Raw genomic sequence first — 21,812 nt, 5'->3', positions numbered from 1 at the left:
TTTCCTAGTCAATTGCTATGGAAGGCATTTCTGATTACTTAGTCAAAAAACAAACCTCAGAAAAATTGTCTATAACTCCCTAATACTTAGATTTGTTGGGCAATTTGCAATACTCCCTAGTCATATAAGAGCTTAATTTGTTTTGGAATAAAGATGGAGTTTCACTTTTGTGCTGAAGAGTTAATGACTTTATCTTTAAGAAAGCATCTGTCTGTGTGTCGGTCTGTATGTATGTATATATGTTTGCATGATGTATTGCTACAGAAGGACTCCTTGTAGACCAGGAAAAATGTTGCCATTTGGGCAATTTTTAAATAAGATGGGTGAGGATGGTAATGGCATCTCTGGTACAACTCAGACTCTCCCCTCTCCCCTTTACTCCCCTCAACATTTCCACCATGGTCCTTTGGCTACAATGAATATCCAGAAGAGCAGGCGGGGGAAACTTAACCAGGGAGTAGTATGTGATTTGACAGAAAGGCTTTAATGTACTCTGTGTCAGTCTGGAACATTGCATGCAACTGCAGCTTTGGATTTTCTTTTAGAATCTTTCAGAATTTGCATTCCCTTTTCCTAATGCTACTCTTTTGTAGCAAAGTTGAGGTTCTTGGGAAATATTTTAAATATCCTCTTGTTAGCTGGAGTTGGCAACATTATATTTAGAAAACCAAAAACTTGGGTATTCCATTTTGCATTTCCAGTTCTAGAGTATTTGTTTAACTAATTGTCTTTATTCAATTCTTTTTATTAATATAACTGATAAAATTTCTGTTTTCCTGACTGGACATGACTCTTATCATGTGAGTGCCTGGGGGTGCAAAGCCAAATGCCCTGAGCCCATTTCCACTGTTTTCCTGAGCCTCTTCTTTGGCTATATCCTCCTAAGTATAGACCAGACCACTGGTGTGTGCACCCCTAGGCTGGAGGGATGGCTGAGGTGCATTGTGTGCCCAGCATGAGGACAGAGCCTGGAGAGATGGATTATGGGAGTCACCATCATGCATGAGAGGCCTCTCTGGTGGGGGTTGGAACCAGAAAAGGCAGGCTGGGGGCTGGGAACTGGGGGCTGGGGGCTGGGGTTTGGGGACTGAGGGCTGGGGACTCAAGGCCTGTTATTTCTACTGCACCACCATGTTCTGGTACAGAACTTCAAGGAGTCTGATTGTTTTAAATTTCAAATTGCCCTGTGGTCATTATGAGGTTGTAAGAAAATATTTTATTAATATTGCTAGCTTGATTTATAACTTTTAAGTATTTAGATATATGTTTTATAAGCTCCATATAACATGGGTCTCACAGATATTTGGAGTGGGTCTGCCCCTTCTTTCCAGGACCACCTGGTGTATTTAAATAACTGAACAGACGCAAGACCATGTCTGATTCATGGACTCATAAGAGGATTTACTGACTTCATATTTCCAGAACACAACATGGGAACTAAGGCTAGGCATACTTATTGCCTGCTTCCAAAGAACACATTGCAAATGCACCAACAGTTTTATATAAGCTTGGAAACCCTACTTCTCTTTGCCTGTAAGGATTTTAATGTGAGTTTGGGAGAAAGGTAGGTATACATATAAAGGATACATCTCTCCATATATATGTGAGGCTGAATATGTATGTAAAAGAACCCACGTAATGCAATAGCCTTTCCAAAGTCTTAGCCACAACTTTTTAGGAAGAAAAAATTCATAAAGGAATAAATTGGTGTTCCGTATCCTCCCGCCCTCCCTTGCCATTGCCCCAATTCAAACCATTACTATACAACATATCATAATGTGAAAGACCTTATGATGGAATTCCAAGTTTCTAAGCCATCGATTTCACCACCAGAGCAGTCTTCAAAAACCAAAGCTTGCTTTTGGTCATTTCTTAAATTTCTTCAAAGATTCCTAGTCACCCAAAAGAATAAAGCCCAGATTTCTTAGCATGGCATAGAAGACTCTATTAATTTAAGCACAGCCTACCTTCCAGGCCTCACATCTCACCATTCTTTCTCCTATCCTCCACCTGCCTCCATAGCAACCCACTATTCGGCCATGGGAACTGAAGGTTTTCAGTCCAAAGATTCAACCTCACCCAAGTTTGGAATCAATCCTGCCTGGGCCTGTTATGCTTCTTGGGTGGATCAGTTCTTAAGGTCTGGAACTAGTCTTGCTGCTCTAAGATTAGTAACTGGTTTACTTTTGGTTAACCCTGAGCATGTAGAACCCCAACAAGATTCATCCTATTCACAGACCTCCTATCATTTGCCCAATCCTTATACCATATTTAGGCTTTAATTTATTGGGTTACCCTCCAGTTCCACTACCAGGACTTCAACCTTGTTTGGAAGGTCAGCTATGTGGACTGGTCCTAAACCCATGGCAAGGACCGTATGACTGGACCCTCACTGCTGGCTCGAGTTCTGGCCCAACTTTGCCTTCATGAGACTTTGCTGTCGCCACCATCTTGCGACTCCAGTTTCCTATGTTCTGTCCAACAGATCAGACCCCTTGGCAACAGCAACAGTAACAAAAATTATGTAAAAAGTTTTTAGTTTTTTAAAATGTTCTGGTTAACATTATATTTTCAAGGTTTTTATACCATCATTTATACATTTAAATACTTATTTTTTTTTACAATAGTTTTAAATTTACAGGAAAGATGCAAAGATAATACAGCTAGGTCCTGTATATCTCATTACCAGTTTCTCCTATTGTTAACATCTTACATTGCTACAGTGCATTTGTCACTAGTGAAGCAATTTTGACACATTATTATTAACTAAACTCCATATTTTATTCAGATTTCATTTGAGTAGACTTAAAGTTATCCATTTTTGATTTATGATCATGCCTATTATTGATTTTTTGACCGTATGTTTTTTTCTTTTCCCAAGTATCTTTTTGTTCTCTTTTGTAAGCAAACACATAAAAGCTCCTGGTAAGCTTCTGTTATTTAGGACAAATGGTAAAATCTGTAATGTAAACACTCACAGGGCAGTTCTAATTCCTATTTCTTAATTGAATACCTTTTTGACTTCTTGTCCTTACCAATTCCTCCTCTTCTTTCTCTAAGTTTAAAATTTCTCATCTGCAAGTTCTATCATGCTTCAGACTGATAAAACATTATCAGGGGAAAATCATATACCATGACCAAGTGGGGTTCATTCCAGGCATGCAAGGATGGTTCGACATAAGAAAATCAACCAATGTATTACAACACATTAACAAATCAAAAGGGAAAAATCAAATGATCATCTCAATAGATGTTGAAAAAGCATTCGACAAAATCCAACATCCCTTTTTGATAAAAACACTTCAAAAGGTAGAAATTGAAGGTAACTTCCTCAATATGATAAAGAGCATATATGAAAAACCCACAGCCAGCAGAGTACTCAATGGTGAGAGACTGAAAGCCTTCCCTCTAAGATCAGGAACAAGACAAGGATGCCCGCTATCACCACTGTTATTCAACATTGTGCTGGAAGTGCTAGCCAGGGCAATCCAGCAAGACAAAGAAATAATAGGCATCCAAATTGGAAAAGAAGAAGTAAAACTGTCATTGTTTGCAGATGATATGATCTTATGTCTGGAAAACCCCAAGAAATCGACGATACAGCTACTAGAGCTAATAAACAAATTTAGAAAAGTAGCAGGATACAAGATTACTGCACGTAAGTCAGTAATGTTTCTATATGCTAGAAATGAACAAACTGAAGAGACACTCAAGAAAAAGATACCATTTTCAATAGCAACTAAAAAAATCAAGTACCTAGGAATAAACTTAACCAAAAATATAAAAGGCCTACACAAAGAAAACTACATAACTCTACTAAAAGAAATAGAAGGGGACCTTAAAAGATGGAAAAATATTCCATGTTCATGGATAGGAAGGCTAAATGTCATTAAGATGTCAATTCTACACAAATTCATCTACAGATTCAATGCAATCCCAATCAAATTTCCAACAACATACTTTGCAGACTTGGAAAAGCTAGTTATATTAAATTTATTTGGAAACGGACGATGTCTCGAATTGCTAAAGACACTCTAAAAAAGAAAAACGAAGTGGGAGGACTTACACTCCCTGACTTTGAAGCTTATTATAAAGCCACAGTTGTCAAAACAGCATGGTACTGGCACAAAGATAGACATATAGATCAATGGAATTGAATTGAGAATTCAGAGATAGACCCCAGATCTATGGCCAAATGATCTTTGATAAGGCCCCAAAGTCATTAAACTGGGTCATAATGGTCTTTTCAACAAATGGGGCTGGGAGAGTTGGATATCCATATCCAAAAGAATGAAAGAGGACCCCTACCTCACACCCTAGACAAAAATTAACTCAAAATGGACCAAAGATCTCAATATAAAAGCACCATAAAACTCCTAGAAGATAATGTAGGAAAACATCTTCAAGTCCTTGTATTAGGTGGTCACTTCCTAGACTTTACACCCAAAGCACAAGCAACAAAAGAAAAAATTGATAAATGGGAACTCCTCAAGCTTAGAAGTTTCTGTACCTCAAAGGAATTTCTCAAAAAGGTAAAGAGGCAGCCAACTCAATGGGAAAACATTTTTGGGAACCATGTATCTGACAAAAGACTGATATCTTGCATATATAAAGAAATCTTAAACTCAATGACAATAGTTCAGACAGCCCAATTATAAAATGGGCAAAAGATACGAAAAGACACTTCTCTGAAGAGGAAATACAAATGGCCAAGAAACAAATGAAAAAATGTTCAGCTTCTCTAGCTATTAGAGAGATGCAAATTAAGACCACAATGAGATACCATCTCACACCAATTAGAATGGCTGCCATTAAACAAACAGGAAACAACAAATGCTGGAGGGGATGTGGAGAAATTGGAACTCTTATTCATTGTTGGTGGGACTGTATAATGGTTCAGCCACTCTGGAAGTCAGTCTGGCAGTTCCTTAGAAAACTAGATATAGAGATACCCTTCGATCCAGCGATTGCACTTCTCGGTATATACCCGGAAATTCTGAGAGCAGTGACATGAACAGATGTCTGCATGCCAATGTTCATAGCAGCATTATTCACAATTGCCAAGAGATGGAAACAACCCAAATGTCCTTCAACAGATGAGTGGATAAATAAAATGTGGTATATACACATGATGGAATACTACATGGCAGTAAGAAGGAACGATGTCGTGAAACATATGTCAACATGGATGAACCTTGAAGACATAATGCTGAGCGAAATAAGCCAGGCACAAAAAGACAAATATTATATGCTACCACTAATGTGAACTTTGAAAAATGTAAAAGAAATGGTTTATAATGTAGAATGTAGGGGAACTAACGATAGAGAGTAATTAAGGAAGGGGGAACAATAATCCAATAAGAACAGATAAGCTATCGTGGGTAAATTTAACGTTCTGGGAATGCCCAGGAATGACTATGGTCTGTTAATTTCTGATGGGTATAGTAGGAACAAGTTCACAGAAATGTTGCTATGTTAGGTTACTTTCTTGGGGTAGAGTAGGAATATGTTGGAAGTAAAGTAGTTATCTTAGGTTAGTTGTCTTTTTCTTACTCCCTTTTTATTGTCTGTTTGAAATGTTCTTTTACTGTATGTTTTTTTTAATTTTTTTTTAATTTTTCATATAGTTGATTTAAAAAAAAAAAAGGTTAAAAAAAAAAAACACGGAAAAAAATATGCAGAGCCCCCTTGAGGAGCTGGCGGAGAATGCAGGGGTATTCCCCCCACCGCGATGGTTGCTAACATCCCCACAGACATAGGGGACTGGTGGTTTGATGGGTTGAGCCCTCTTACCACAGAATTTGCCCTTGGGAAGACTGTTGCTGCGAAGGAGAGGCTAGGCCTCCCTATAATTGTGCCTAAGAGCCTCCTCCCGAATGCCTCTTTGTTGCTCGAATGTGGCCCTCTCTCTCTAGCTAAGCCAACTTGAAAGGTGAAATCACTGCCCTCCCCACTATGTGGGATCAGACACCCAGGGGAGTGAATCTCCCTGGCAACGTGGAATATGACTCCCGGGGAGGAATGTAGACCTGGCATCGTGGGACGGAGAACATCTTCTTGACCAAAAGGGGGATGTGAAAGGAAATGAAATAAGCTTCAGTGGCAGAGAGATTCCAAAAGGAGCCGAAAGGTCACTCTGGTGGGCACTCTTACACACAATATAGACAGAACTTTTTAGGTTCTAATGAATTGGGGTAGCTGGTGGTAGATACCTGAAACTATCAAACTACAACCCAGAACCCATGAATCTTGAAGACAATTGTATAAAAATGTAGCTTATGAGGGGTGACAATGGGATTGGGGAAGCCATAAGGACCACACTCCCCTTTGTCTAGTTTATGGATGGATGAGCAGAAAAATAGGGGAAACAAACAAACAGACAAAGGCACCCAGTGTTCTTTCTTACTTTAATTGCTCTTTTCACTTTAATTATTATTCTTGTTATTTTTGTGTGTGTGTTAATGAAGGTGTCAGGGATTGATTTGGGTGATGAATGTACAACTATGTAATAGTACTGTGAACAATCGAATGTACGATTTGTTTTGTATGACTGCATGGTATGTGAATATATCTCAATAAAATGAATATTAAAAAAAATTATCAGTGGAGTCTATAGGGGCATAGGGTATGTGTAGAGATAAGAAAATCTAGGCTAATACCTAGGGGTCCCTGTATTTTTCATTTTGCTACACTACCACTCTAAACCTTTGGCCCAGTTCTCATGACTAAGCTTGTTCTGACACCAAGTGTCGGTCCTTATCTCCACTGATTGTCTCAGTCCCTTCCCATTGTATGAACCTCTGAACTATGTGCAGTTCCCCCACATCTCTAAGTCTCTGAACACACTACGTCCTCTGCTGGAATTACTGACCCAGTTTTCAATTTCAATACTCAGATTAAGAGTCATCTTCTTGGAAGTCGTCCCTGACCCTGTGGTGGTTCAGTTTTATTAACTGATCTTCATAAGGATTTTCTCAACTTGCTGCAGCTAGCAGAGAAATTACCGTATTTATTGTTTTTTGAATTCTTACTTTCTGGTTTGTCCCATTATTCAGCGGTCTTTGTATCTATAGTTAACAGCACAATGCTTAACACAGAATAAAAGCTCGATGTTTTCTTTTTTAAAGGAAGGCAGGCAGGAAATGAAATGAAAAAAATAAAGGAACATAAGAAGGAAAGAAAGAACAAGTAGATGAGACAGAGAAAGAGAAAAAAGAGAGAAATTTATAATACAGTCTTTCATTTCGAAAGGAATTTGAGTAGAGAACGGTGAAAACAGAACAGCAACAGTTAGACATTTCCCTGTTAAAACAACCTGTTTATTTGTAATCTAGAGTTAAAGAGCAATAAAATGCTAACAAGAACAACAAAAAGCACTTTTATATTGTAACATGATAATCATTTTTACCTCAGAAAATCATGTTAGCCAGGAGGACTATTATTTTGGTTAGTATATTTTTCCTGTTATTGTTATGCCATTCAAATACACAGAACTTAGGCTTGGACTGAGAGTTCACACTGTAATTTAGTGACACATTTTATACTAGATTTCAGAAGTGTAATCCTCAACTCTGGTCAAGTTCTCTTGACCTAAATACATTAGAAATTCATTCATGTAATAATAGGACTGATGCAGTATCTTCACAGTGCCACTATATTAAACATTTTGTTTGCCAACTTGAGCTGCAGCAAATATTAAAATGAAGCAAAAGTATTTAAATAGTTTATATGCAAATAAACTATTTTGTTCTTGGGTTAATGGTTCAATATGGTGATTCTGAAAACAAACTTCCCTCTTCCCTTGCCACAACCTGGAGTAAACTGTGGAAGCTATGGGAATGGCCTGAATATTTTTTAATTACTTACTTACCAAACAGCCTACAATAAAGTTTTACAAAGACTCATTTAGTGGGGTTTACACTTGTACTTTCTCTGCCTAACAGTCCTCTCCAGCTGCTTCCCAGTTACTGGCCAAGCAATTCCCTCTGGGTTCTGATGCTGCATAAAGATTGCAGACGGTTTCTGCCTCTTAGCAACCAGGAACAGAGAAAGCAGCTCTGGCCACTTCTTTAGGTTGTGGGAGAGGAAATGTGGCAGATATATAAGAGAAGCACCACTATATAGAATATCTCGACCTCTTAGTGTGAATATCTGGGTATAGATTACATTTCTATCTCAGAAGGTTTTACTGATCTAAGAACATCACATGTTACCTAAATCTAAGCACACTCCAGAAGACTGTCAAAGTAAGTTTCCCGTGTGGAATGTCACTTGAATAGCTGGGGAAAGAGGCAACATCAGTTTTCACTGATTCAAATCATATTCAAGGATAAGGATATTCAAATTATTTACCCATTTAACAATAGTTGTTCTAATAATTATACTAAGTATTGCAAGAAATATTTTATAACCGTGTATCAGTCTTTTTTCAATTTGAATTCAGTCCCAGCTTTACCACAGTGAAACCTAGATAATTCAGTTTCCTCTTAGCACCTCATTTGTTTCACTGGTGGTTTAAATGAATGGAATAAAATCAAGTCTCTCTAAGACCTTTTTTTTTTAGCTATGTAAGTATAGGATTTTATACAAGGTAAGGTATAGTATAAGGGAAATATGGGAAGGTCCTTTAAAGGTATTATTTTAAAATGAATAGCTTTTGCCAGAATTGTATTTTATTCATCTGTTTATATTCACAACACAGTGCCAGACACAGAGCTTATGCTCAATAAACATTAAATTAAAGGATAAGTAAACATCAGTGCTGTGAAATATAGAAGATAAAATAGTCTCCACATTGTGTTAAATTAACTCATTTGCAGATGTTTTTCAAGACTTTAACTTGCTCAGACTGTTATTCCTTTTCTTTCAGACCCACAGATGATTAGTAATTTGCTTCCTCAGTTGTTGACAATTAGGGAAACAGGATAGGCTGGCACTTCATATCTCTCTATGGGTAAAAGTTTAAAGGACGGCTAACAAAATGATATCAACTGACTAGAGATATGAAAACATGTACACATGTCATAATGCCTCTATGAGGGAATTTGAAGTTAACTATTGCATAAAGGGTTTGCCGTAGGATGGAGCTCACGTTAGGACAGATGCAGATTGTTTGCTCTCTGCTTTTTGCAAATCACTTATAGGAGAAACTAAAACTAAATCTTTTTCCAGAGGGTTTCAGGAGCTGCATCCTTTGCTATTTGTTCCATCAGAAGTAATTTAGGTGGGTTCATGGAATTAAAGAAGTGACCTTGCTTCTTTAACAGCACAGATTCGATTATGACTAGTATATATTATTAGGCATCATCCTAGTGAGATCAGATTTGATCTAAGAATCTGGACGAATTAATGGAAATAAATAACCAGTTCCATAGAGGCTCTGGTCCACAGAGTTCAGATGCCTGCTACTGATGCTCCTGACAGTCCATTGCTAAAATGATCAGAATTTAGCTTGTTTAATTCTTTTACAACCATTAATGAATTTTACTCTTACCATGGTGTCAATATTATCTTACTTACCAGGGAGCACTCTGAGATTCTTAGAAGTTAGGAAACTCAAGCCCAGTTCTGCCTTACTTTTTCTGTCTAAGCTTTTCTTCCCACTGAAGAAAGTAGAAAAATCTTGGATCTAAGACTTCTATTAATTTTATGAGCTCCTGAGGGGGCTCCCACATAAAGGAAAGTTGTCACCGTTCAGGAAGAATAGAGTAGCTGTTTGATCTTATTTGAGTATCCTTGCTTGAAATTTTAAGCAAATCTAGGTAATAATAAGGACTATATTCTGTTACTGCTCCAGTCAGGGTAATATATTAGAAAGAGCAAGTGTCAGCAGTAGATGCACTTCCTGAGATTTCATTAAGGATGCAAATAGATGTAAAAGGGAACGAGGAGATGAGCATGTTAAGGAGATTAGTGTCCAGAGATTTCTCCTATCAGTCTTCTGCCCTTCCTTCTAGTCAGAGTGTTCTCTAAGATGAGTAATGATAATTATAAATACATTTAATGTGAGTCTTGTACATCAGTGCTTTGTATGTAATACATATTTAATCCTTGCTTGCAATACCTTAGGCACTGTTCTTGTTAACATTTTACAGTTGAGAGAACTGAGGCACAGAAAAGTTATGTAATTGTCCTAAAGTCATACTGTTAACAAGCAGTAGAGCTGGAATTTGAACCTAGGCAAGTTGTCTTCCAGGCTTTGTCTTAACAACTACTCTCCATCACCCCTGTTCCAGCTGCACTTCTGCTGCAGGAGTGAATTTTCTTTATGGTCCCACGAATCATTCAGGATAAATCTTAACTCCTCAGTTTAATACACGAGACTTTATGATTGGGACTCTGTCTTGTTTGCCCATCTCATCTCTTTCCACTCACCTATGTGGATTATGTGCTTAATCCTATCAAACTTATTGGCCTTTACCATAGAGAAAGACATACTGATTTGCACCTTTTAACCTTCATATTTGCTATCCACTCAGTCTGGCAAGTCCTTTCTGCCCTTACCCCATGATTTTCTTCATCATCAAGTTAACTCTGATTCAACTTTCAAATTGCTACTCAGTGCTGACCTTCCCTGGAAACGATTTCTTAGCCCTTATCAGAGAGAACTGTGATTGTCTGTTTACATGTGAACCTCCTGCATTTCGTTGTTACCATGTCAATTGAAATAATATCTGGGTTAATGATCAGCATCACATCACTTATTATTGCATTCTATTGTAAGTTTAATTTGAACAAAGTAGGGCACAGACTGTATATTATGGTCTTGCAATTGCAATTGTAGGCTTTGTAAATACTGGATATGCTTTAAAATAAAATTTTAAAAAACCTCTTCATGATTAGCAGAAAAGGTGTCATTTGACATTGCAGAAGGTTTACGATTTTCAAATTAGAAAGATAAACTGGTTACTGATGCCATCAGCCCTAGCAGCTGTTAGGAAAATAAACTTGGAAGCCCCATTGCCTAGGTTCAAATGCCAGTTTTGCCACTCACTATTATCTTGGGCAAGTTATTTACTCTTTGTGCTTCAGTTTCCTCCTTTCTGATGTGAGGATGATAATGAAGATATGATGATAGCCTATTTCATAACATTGTTTGTTAGAATTAAATGAATTAGTATATGTCAAACACATAGAAAATCTGGCACATAGCAAGTATAATATAAGCATTTTCTATTATTATCTAAACATTTTTTCAACCCTTATGTTTTTGCCAATTGGTGGTGAAAGGGCAGAATTTGGCTTTGCTAGTATATTTTCATAGAATATGCAAAGATTTTAGGAATGTGGAACATATCTTCCAATCACAGGACTATGTACCATAAGAGAGCTATTGATTTTTAAAATGCAGGTCTTTTTTATGAGAAGTTTGTTTATCATCTATCTCTAGCTATCATCTATCTATCTATCTATCTATCTATCTATCTATCTATCTATCTATCGATCTAGTCACCTATCATCATTTTACTTTAAGGGGATGTGTTTAGTGTGATAATGTGGGTTCTAGAATCAGAATACCACAATTCAAATTCCAGTTATCTCTTCACTGACTGTGTTATATTGGGCAATTTACCTAAGCTCTTAAAACATTGGTGTTCTGCTCTGTAAAACAGAGACAATAAAAATTATGATGTCGTTGTGAAAATATAATGCAGTAACACTTGCAAAGAGTTTATCGCATAGTCCTGCACATAGTAAAGTGTTTATACATGTTAATGACTATTAACGGTATTGCTACAATGGAACTGGGCAGATATCTCAGGAATAAAATTATATATGAATGTTAATATTCCTATTTAGTTGCATTATTTAACTTTTACATGATAGCGGAATAGATCAAATTACAAATTCTACTTACTAGAGAGATCACACTTTACAGATTCAAATTATGAAGTAAAACACTTAATAAATACAAAAAAGTCATAAATTCAGCTTACTTTGGTCCTCAAGGTTAAGTGCCAAATGCCATGTTAAAAACTTGTGAGTAAAGTGAAAATGAGAGCTGTGGATTGGGGAGGAACTGGAAGGACACTGGAAAAGACAGATATGGTATTTTTGTATTAGAGCGTTGTATTATAGTTTTGTATTGTAGAGGTTTTTACAATTTTTGTGAAGTCTTTTGTCTGAATAAGACTCAAAGTCACACAGTTTTTGGTCTCCCATGCTATGGTTAATACCATGTAGTAAAATCCAATCCCAAACCTAAAGAAAACATATTTCTTAATTTCTGAATGGCAATACATCTTTTCTTCCCTTATTACACTTCAGAGCCATTACTACTTTGGATCACTACTTTGGGTATAAGATTCCTGTTATGCTTAATATACACCACATAATCTATCTTATAAGTTTTAAAAGTATAAGTAAGAACAGGAAACTGAGGACAAATGTATCTGCTCATTGACCTGAATCAGAAGACACAGTTCACTGGGCAAAATGAATTTGCTTATTAGCAAACTGGAGTTATTAATAAGTTATCATTTCAGTAAACCATGGTAATTAAGATGTGGTAACGTTGAGGGGGGCTCAGATGGTGGATTTAAGTTTTTGCTTTTGTTTGACCTTTTTAGTTCCCATCAATTGTTCTTCTCTCTTTCTTCTTCATGTGTAGAGAAATAGTATTGGTAATTTGTTCCAAGCTTTCTTTTCTTATTTGAAAGTCATTATTTAAATTATTACTTACTATTTTTCTAGATATTGTAGAAAAAGAGTTCCAAAGTTACAAGTGTTTTGTATTTTAAAAAATATTTACAAGACTGCTGTTCAAATAGAATACATTTTCATTTTGAAACAATGCCACTAATGGTTACTTTATTCTTAAACCACATTACGAAAGTCCAAATAACACATATACATGTCTAATAATACTATCTAATAAACTTTTGACCACTAATTATAACATTATTTGTATGGGAAGTTTTATTCCTAATTATTACCTAGGATTCAAGGAATAGAGAGTTACCTGGGGAGTGGTAAAATATCCCTGGATTTAAATAAATTTTTAAGCTTTTCATCTCTGGAATAACACAGGAAAAGGTATTTCTCTGTATAGATTGACCACTCCTCTTGCATTTTCTACTGGCAAGAAAAGTGGAATTTCCACATGAAGTTCAAGACTTAAGACTCAAACTCCTCCAATGTTGGTTAATACACATGTATTGTTGGTAAGCAGGAAGACATTGCATGCTATTTTCAGTCAAATATTTTGGTAAATATACAGGTTTCTTTTTAAACTTAAAAAGTATTGAAATCTTCAATCTACTTGAGAAGCAGGAAACTAAGTCTTCTATACTTAAGAACCTTGTTCTTCTAAAGTTGATCTGTATATATTATTTTAAAAAGGATTCCCTAAGGATTTTAGGTATCACATCACAGATTGACTTCTTGCTGTCATCTCCAGTCTTTAAAATCAATTTAAACATTTAAGAATTTAAGTTTTTATGCCCCATAGATAAGGACTATTTCTGATATGAAAAGATAGAGCAAGGGAAAGAAGTGAGAAAAGAGAAAGAATAAGGGGTGTTGGGGAGAAAATTAGGGAAAAAAGATTAATAGAAAGAAACTCAGATCTCTAGGATCTTATTTGCAGATAGGAACTGTAGGTCAAGTGGAACAGAAAATCACATGTGAGTCAATAATGTGGTAAGAAATGTAAGGATGAGAAAAATATCCATTAGCTATGTTCACAAATATGAATTTACTCTATTTAACATCATTTAAATATTTTCATAAGTTTGTTCCTGCTTACAATGGGTTAAAAGCTGTTTAATTTTGCAGAGAACCAGAGCCATTCCACCACTCCTGCCTGGATCTCCATGGAAGTGGCCAACAATGTCACTGAGTTTATATTTTTGGGACTGTCCCAAGAACCTAAAATGCAATTAATGTTCTTTGCTCTCTTCTCTTCTACATCGTGATCGTGGTGGGAAATCTGCTCATCTTGCTCACAGTGTTTTTGGATCCCCGGCTCCAGACACCCATGTATTTCTTCCTCAGTAACCTATCCTTTGTGGACATTGCCTACTCCTCAGCCATGGCACCTAAGATGATTGCAGACATTGTTTCTGAGAAGAAAACTATTTCCTACTGGGGCTGTGTAACTCAGATGTTTACCTTCCATTTCTTCGGCTGTGCCGAGATTTTCATTTTGACTGTCATGGCTTTTGACCGTTACGCTGCCATCTGCCAACCCCTCCGTTACACCACCGTCATGAGCGCCGATGCGCGCACTGTGCTGGCTTCACCGTCCTGGCTGGGGGCCTTGGGCCATTCCTTTGTTCAGACCCTCCTCACCTTTCAGCTGCCCTTCTGCCACGCCCGAGTCATTGACCACTACTTCTGTGATGTCCACCCAGTCCTCAAACTTGCCTGTGCTGATACAACCCTGGTAAATATGCTAGTGATTGCCAACAGTGGTCTCATCTCCCCGGGGTGTTTCCTCATTCTTTTGGCCTCCTACACGGTAATTTTATTTAGTCTTCGGAAGCGGTCTGCAGAGAGCCGGCGCAAGGCTCTCTCCACCTGTGGATCTCATCTGACCATAGTCACTTTCTTCTTTGTCCCTTGTATCTTTATTTATCTCCGTCCATCCACTACCTTCCCACTGGATAAGGCTGTGTCTGTGTTCTATACAACCATCACCCCAATGCTAAACCCACTCATCTATACTCTGAGGAACGAGGATGTGAAGAAGGCCATGAAGCGGCTGTGGGATCGCAAGGTCTCCTTGAAGGAAAAGCAGAAGGGATAGTTTGTCAGAATTGCAAAATCATAGAATTAGATGATCTTTTCCAAGATCATCATAGATAAAAATATGGAATAATTCCTGAAGCTCAACTCTCTCATACTTTTCATTTAATGGAAATAATTGAGACCATTTCATTTTGCTGTCTTTGGGTGAGCTAAACTTAACCCTTTCCAAATCGCCAAGGTTTGTTTTCTCAAACCTTCTAGAGTGGAAGAGTTTACAGTTTACTGAGTATCTCATTTAATTGCTTTAACCACTTTTATTTAAATTAAATTCTATTAAACTATAATTCAGTGACTTAGAATGGGTTAAAAGAGAAAGATACCACTGAGGAATCAGATCATTTCTCTTAGAAAAATAGTTCTAACTTCCCGAGACTTGCATTTTGTTTCCTCCCCCCTCCCCTTCCTCTCTCCTCCCCTCCCTTCCTCCTTCCTTCCCTCCTTCTCTCTGTCCTTTCTTCCTTCCCCCTCTCCCTCCCTCCCCTTTCTCTCCTTCTCCCACTTCCCTATTTTTATATTTCTTCTTTTCCTGGTCCTTTCCCACAAATACATATAGTCTTGTATGTACAGGTTCATAAAGAGATAATTATACTACAATGTAACAAATGCAGACATAGAACTATTCACTGTATACAATGAACAGGGTTAGTATAATCTGACAAACTTCCCAAATGATGGTTTCTGAAGAGGAAAAAAAGAGAGAACATTTTACATATTTTGGTGGAGAGCAATAAATGTTTTCCAAAGACCCACTGAGAGAATTTATATAATCGTTGCCACCCTAATACTAAGCTACTATTTCTACTGACACCAACCTTACTTTTTTCTCAAGACACAGAATAGATTATTTAAAGCAATTCTAAAATAAATTGACATTTGAACTATTGAAATTACTAAGTCAAGAAGATGTATGTCTGATAAATTTTAAGATAAAACTGTTTTCAATTTAAAGAAAGGACAGAATGGAATGAGCACATTTTTGAGTTATGTTCTTAGTGAAGATGGAGAATAGCTGGTTATTCTCAATACTTCAAAACAGCTATTTTTTATCCTGAAGCTCTTCTTTAGATCTGGTCTCATAACTCATCTCTTTCAAGGATTCTTCCATGATTATTTTCATCCATTTTTTTTTCTGTATGCCTTAAGCAGCCCTTTACATACTTTATAAAATAGTGTCAGGTACTTATATTTTTTTCTTGTTTTTTTTTTTTTTTAAATGGATTTTATCTCATTTATCAAGGCTGAAAATAACGTATCATTTCTTTTCTACTTCACAGCTGGTTTCACAGTAGATACTTGTGACAGGGGCTATGGTTATCACTTCAATAGCCATTTTTCCTTTTTTCTTTAGTAACATAGAGCTGACATTATAGTGACCCAGCTAAAATATTGCATTTGTCAGTCTTAACTTTGCAGCTGGAAATGGACAATGTGATTTTAGCAGTCGTTGATGGGTGGGACTTTTGAGAACTCTATGGTTTCTTTATATTTTAGACTCTCCATATATGGTCACCATTAACATTCATTGCATTTCCTCACAGTTATTTTTTATGTTACTCTTCCTCTGCCAAAGGATCACCCTATCTTTTTTTAATACCTGATTTTAAAAAATAAACAATGAATACATTGAAATTATAATTAAAATGGTGGTAGGTTACATTTGATTTTTTTCCTCTCTCTCCTGAGACCTAAATAAAATAATAATATTATTAGAAACCAACAAACAAAAAAAAATTAGACCCACAAGAACAAAGAAAACAGGGCAGAAGTTAGTTAGATGCAGATAAGAGACTTCAACAAATGTTAGAAGATAGAACAAAAAAGAGGGGTAGCTGATTTGGCAGGTGTAGAAGGTTACATCTAAAGCACAAGAGGAATACTGAAGAGAAGTGCAAGATTGATCTACTGGAATCCCTGTGTAACCAGGACACCCAGGTAAGGGGATAGTGAGGCTCAGGGCTGACAAGAGGGAAACTAAAAGAAAGGAGCAGTTTAACCTCAAATCCTCTCTCTCCACAATTCATTCCTAGCTGCTCACAGCGGGTATATATCTCACAAGCAGAGTATTGGCACTTTCTCTTAAAAAAATGAATGGTATTGGAGAAAAGTCTTTCTCATTCTGCCTTAGGAGATCACAAATGAAATGGCTGCCTCTGTACTCGAATGCTAACCTGAAGTCACAAATAGTTAGCTTTGCTCTGTTGATCCAGAACTTCTGGTCAAATTTTTTTGTGCCTCATTATGTAATATACACAAGACATATGAAGAAAACTCCTACAGAAGGAAAAAAAAAAAAAAGCTTTTAAGAAGCACAAATGGAAGCCAGGAACCAGAGACAACACAGGAAAAATTAACTTCTAAAAACGATTAGTATCTTCACAACAATGAGAGAAAATATTTGCCATCCTAAAATGAGAAAAGTGTGCCATAAAAGTAAAAGTGAGAAATAAATTAATTTTGGAGGTTTAAGAAAATACATAAAAATAACATTAAATTAAAATAAATCAAGAGAGTTGAAAGATAAAGTCAAAGAAGTCTCCATGAAAGTAGAATTAAAAATCAAAGAAATGGAAAATAGGAAAGGAAAAGGAAAAAACAAGACACGTAAAGCATCAAATTAGGAGGTAAAACATTGATCTCATATGTCCCAGGAGAATAGAGAGGGTAGAGGGAGAGAATTTAAAAGAAACAATACAAAGAAATCTTCTAGAACAGAAAGACTTGAGTCTCCAAATGCATTTATTGACTGAGCAGTATAATAATTAAAAAAATACCAAGACACATTATTATGAAACTTAATCACTCTAGAGACTGAGAGGAAGATATAATTATTAAGATAGAGAAAATATAGGCCACAAATAAATAAGCAAAAATCAGAAAGGCGTAGCAACGGTGGGCCCTAGAATTCAGTGGAAAAGTGCCTCAACTCAGGAAAAGATTTTCAGCCTAGAATTCTGTATAGAATCAAACCATCCATCAGGTGTGAAAGTAGAATAAAACCTTTGCAGTTATTCAGAAAATTTACTTCACAACTACTGTTTCCTTGAAAGAATGGTAGATGGCCAAAGGTTCTTTTAAGATGAGAGCTGTGCAGCAGGAAGGGGGACAACAGAAATGAAGAAATCAGGAGGAATGAGGCTCTGGGAAACAGGGGGGAGGGTGGGCACTTACATTATCAAACATGATGCAGCATCTTAGTTTTAAGCGTGTGGTAAATACCATGCAAGAAGTTGATATATTTAAAGCTGCATTTGTAGAATATTCTCTATATCATTTAGGGTCCAACAGCAGACAGATGGCACACTGAAAATAGGATAACTCAAGGAAAGTTTCTTTTAAAAGGGGGTCTATAAAGGTGTAGGTATAGAGGAACCAAAGGGGGAGGCTCCGTAATGGGAGTTGGTAACAGTAGAGCTGTTAACCCATTAAGCTTGAAGGGAATGGAGGATGGAGAAGGTACTGAAACCAAATAGAGAGAGGGTCCTCAGCCATTTGAGAGGAGCAGTGACATTAACTGGAAGGGCATTTGACAGGGAGTCAAGGGAATAAATACCCTAAATTTATTCTCCTTTCAGGGCATGCTGTTGGCTGAACCCAGCCTCAAACCAGACAGCAGAGAAGCTCTGTTGATAAAATCTGTAAAGGTCAGCCCTGGGGTGGAGTGCAGTGTGGAGAGGGGCAGTGAGTAGATGTGATGGACGAATGGAAGGTATCAGCATGTTTTCTAATTGAAAGCATCACATAACTATTAACTAACAGAATCTCATTTTTTCAGTGGTTCAAAAATCATCATTTTCTTTACTTATTTGGTGCTCAAATTGTTCAGGATTTGCCCAGTGGGAGCCACTTCAAGCTCTTCCATGTCCTTGTTTTGTTGTTTGTTTGTTTTTAAGGGGCGTAACAAGATGCCCCAGACTCATATTTTATGCTACTATGTCCCAACCCTGGAATCAGCCATTTCACCAAGGAGTGCTGCTTCCTTCCCTTATCTTTCTTTTCCTTTCCTTTTCCTTTTCCTTTCTTTTATTTTCTCTTTTCTTTTCCCTTCCCTTCCCTTCTCTTCCTTTCCCTTCCCTTCCCTTCTTCCCTTCCCTTCCCTTTCCTATGCTTCTACTTGTTTTCTTTATCTGATTTTATTGGTTAATACTTTGAGAACAATGTTTTATAGCAGTAGAGGTAATGAGTATTCTTGCTATCTTATTTTGGTGGTAATGCCTTTTATGTTTCCCTATTAACTAAGTAGCTGGTTTTAGAGCTGGTTCATTATTGCTATTCATTATTACTATTTTCTTAAAAGTTTTTATTAGGAATGGCTAATACTTTTTACCCAAAGTTTTTCAGCATCCATGAAGCAAATTATATATATATTTATATATATATATATATATATATATATATATATATATATATAATACACACACACGTATATATATATTCTCCTTATATCTATTAATATGGTGAATTATGTAAATATATTTCTTAATATTGATTCATTTTTGCATTCCTAGTCTAAATCCCATTTCATCATACTGATTATTTTCTTAATGCAAGGTTGGAATTTGCTATTTTATTTAGGATTTTTGCATCAATTGTCATGTATAATATTTATCTGTAGTTTTCTTTTTTGTATAAACTTTATCAGGTTTAGGTATTACTGATAACACTTGCTTCATGCAATAATTTGCAAGTTTTCCATCATTTTGCCTGCTCTGAAATGATTTATATAGATTGGGATTCTATGGACTCTAAGGGTTTGACAGAAATCCCCTATGAAACCATCTTGGCATGGTGCTTTTTTGTGGGTAGGTCCTTGATAATGAAATTTTAATGTGAATTTTTACAGAGCAGTATACAAAGTGTTCTGAACCAAAAAGGAGCTGTAATATAACAGGAATTTAGTATTTTAGATCTTGGGTGATATTACCTAAGGTGGACAGTATTATAAGTAATTGCATGTCTCTATTGGGGATCTGGAGTTAAAGGAAACTACATTTGTTAGTGCTGCATGTTGTCACCTCTTTCCAATTTGATTTTGTTCACTTGGACAAGTCAATTAGGAGTTTAATTTGATTTTCAGTATGTATATATACAGTCATTCCAGTCAAACTTCAGCCCACTTGATATGCTTGCAGTTTCTTAACCTATTTTTAAAAATTGGAGTACGTCTTTCATATACTGATTTTTAAGGGCTCCTTATATATTAGAATTATTGCAGATTTATCTTTTCTATTGATCATTTGTCTCTTAAATGTGACTATTTTTAAATGGCTTTCAGTTGTTTTAAATGTATCCCATTTTTTTCCTTTGTATGTTTGTCATTTAAATTTTAATATTATCAAATAAGTTTACAACTTTCTTTCTTTTTGGTATATGTTTTGGGGGATGTGCTTAAGAAATCCTTCTTCAGGCCAAGATAATTCACATAACCACTCTATATTTTTAGTACTTTATTATTATTTTTTTTAATTTAACTCTTGCAATTTATGTAGGTGTAAAATATAAAATAAGAATCTAATTTTCCTTTACAGAAAATGATTAGCTGGCTGTTCCATCACAATTTATTGAAAGATTTATCACCTCCAAACTATATTGAAAGGCCAAATATGTAATTTATCATGTACTGAATTTGCATATATCTCAAATATGCTAATATATTTATTCCTTTGATATATCTTTCTATTTTGGAGGCAATCCTACATGAGGATTTTACTGTACATTATTTTTGCCCTTAAAAATGTTCTTGATTTTTTTAATATCTTTATTTTCCTAGCTGAAATTTATAATCATTTAGTGTGGAGACCCAAAATCATCTTGAAAATTTGATTTGTATTATTTAGATTTGTACATATTAATTTTAAAAAAATAGTCTTTTTCAATATTATTTCTGGTTATTCAGGACCATATTATGTCTTTCTATTTAGACAAATTATTTATATCTTTCAATAAAATATTACCATTTATTCATAAAATTCCTTCATCCTTTAAAATTAGGTAATTTTAATTATTTTTAATTTTTGTTGTTAATATTGGCTAAAATACAGTAAATTCTAGAGTCATCATCATGCAACCATGATTGTCAATCACACTTTGTAAGAATATTTAGCTAAAGCAATAAGATAAAGAAAAAAAGATGCTAAATTTTGTGAAAGTAGAAATTAAATATTGTTATTTGTATATGATATGAAAATCTCCAGATTTTTAAATAAGAAATGTTTGTAAGTGTATTCCCTTCTGCTGAATATTTCATGTGTTCCTTCTTTTCCATTGTTCTTAATTGTTTTCCTATCAACTTCATATTGATTATTTTAGTTTATTTTAATCTCAGAGAAAGAAAGATGTGCTCACTCACTCAGAACCTGTATTCTTCTCAATGTTGCTACAATCCTCTTCTTTAAAATATACCTGAAGTACAAATTCTAGCAACTAGCTCTGTTTCCAGGTGCTAACATGCTTTCATCTTGTGCACTCCTACTTTGCTATCTTTCTACTTTTCTCCTTTCTTAACTGTCTAGTTTTATTCTCTAGTCAAATATAACAAAGCAAATGAATCTCTCAGCATGTCTCGTTATCACAATTTTTCCTGCATTAAGTTGCATTTACAGCACCTTATTTGTGGGGACCGTATCTCCCAGAGTATATAGCCTGCTCCTAACCTTCCCTTAATTTATGTCAAATGTCTTTCAATTTCTGTGTTTCTCTCTCAGAGCACATTTGTTAGCACAGGAGAGGGACAGTTGTTCAGGTTCTCTGAGCCAGACAAGTGCCATGGATTCTTCGACTGGTCTCTGCCTCATGAAGCAGTTCTAGGGTATGCCATGAACTAACAAATAGAAAAAACTTCAAAAATTTAATTCAGGATTATTTGCTCAGCAATCAATGTTTATTCTCTCAAGAATTTAGAATACATTATCTATTGTTCTTAATTACACTTTCGTTATTTTCTGTATCTTCATGTACATTTAATAAGAATTTAGAAGAAGCTGAGTTGAGAAAACAACCATTTGGAACCAAACATGATTTCAAATTTTTTCAACATTTGTGTTCAATCAAACCCTCTACAAGTT

At 35.8% G+C, this 21,812-nt stretch overlaps 1 pseudogene; it reads left to right on the top strand.

Moving 5' to 3' along the window:
• Positions 1–13,814: 13,814 nt before the first annotated feature.
• Positions 13,815–14,749, top strand: LOC119532899 (annotated as a pseudogene).
• The last annotated feature ends 7,063 nt before the right edge of the window (positions 14,750–21,812 follow it).

Source organism: Choloepus didactylus, chromosome 4 (genome assembly GCF_015220235.1).
Source record: "Choloepus didactylus isolate mChoDid1 chromosome 4, mChoDid1.pri, whole genome shotgun sequence".
In the NCBI taxonomy this organism is placed as follows: domain Eukaryota; kingdom Metazoa; phylum Chordata; class Mammalia; order Pilosa; family Megalonychidae; genus Choloepus; species Choloepus didactylus.
Note: the sequence above shows the minus strand (reverse complement) of the source record. Positions and strands in the feature narration are given on the sequence as shown.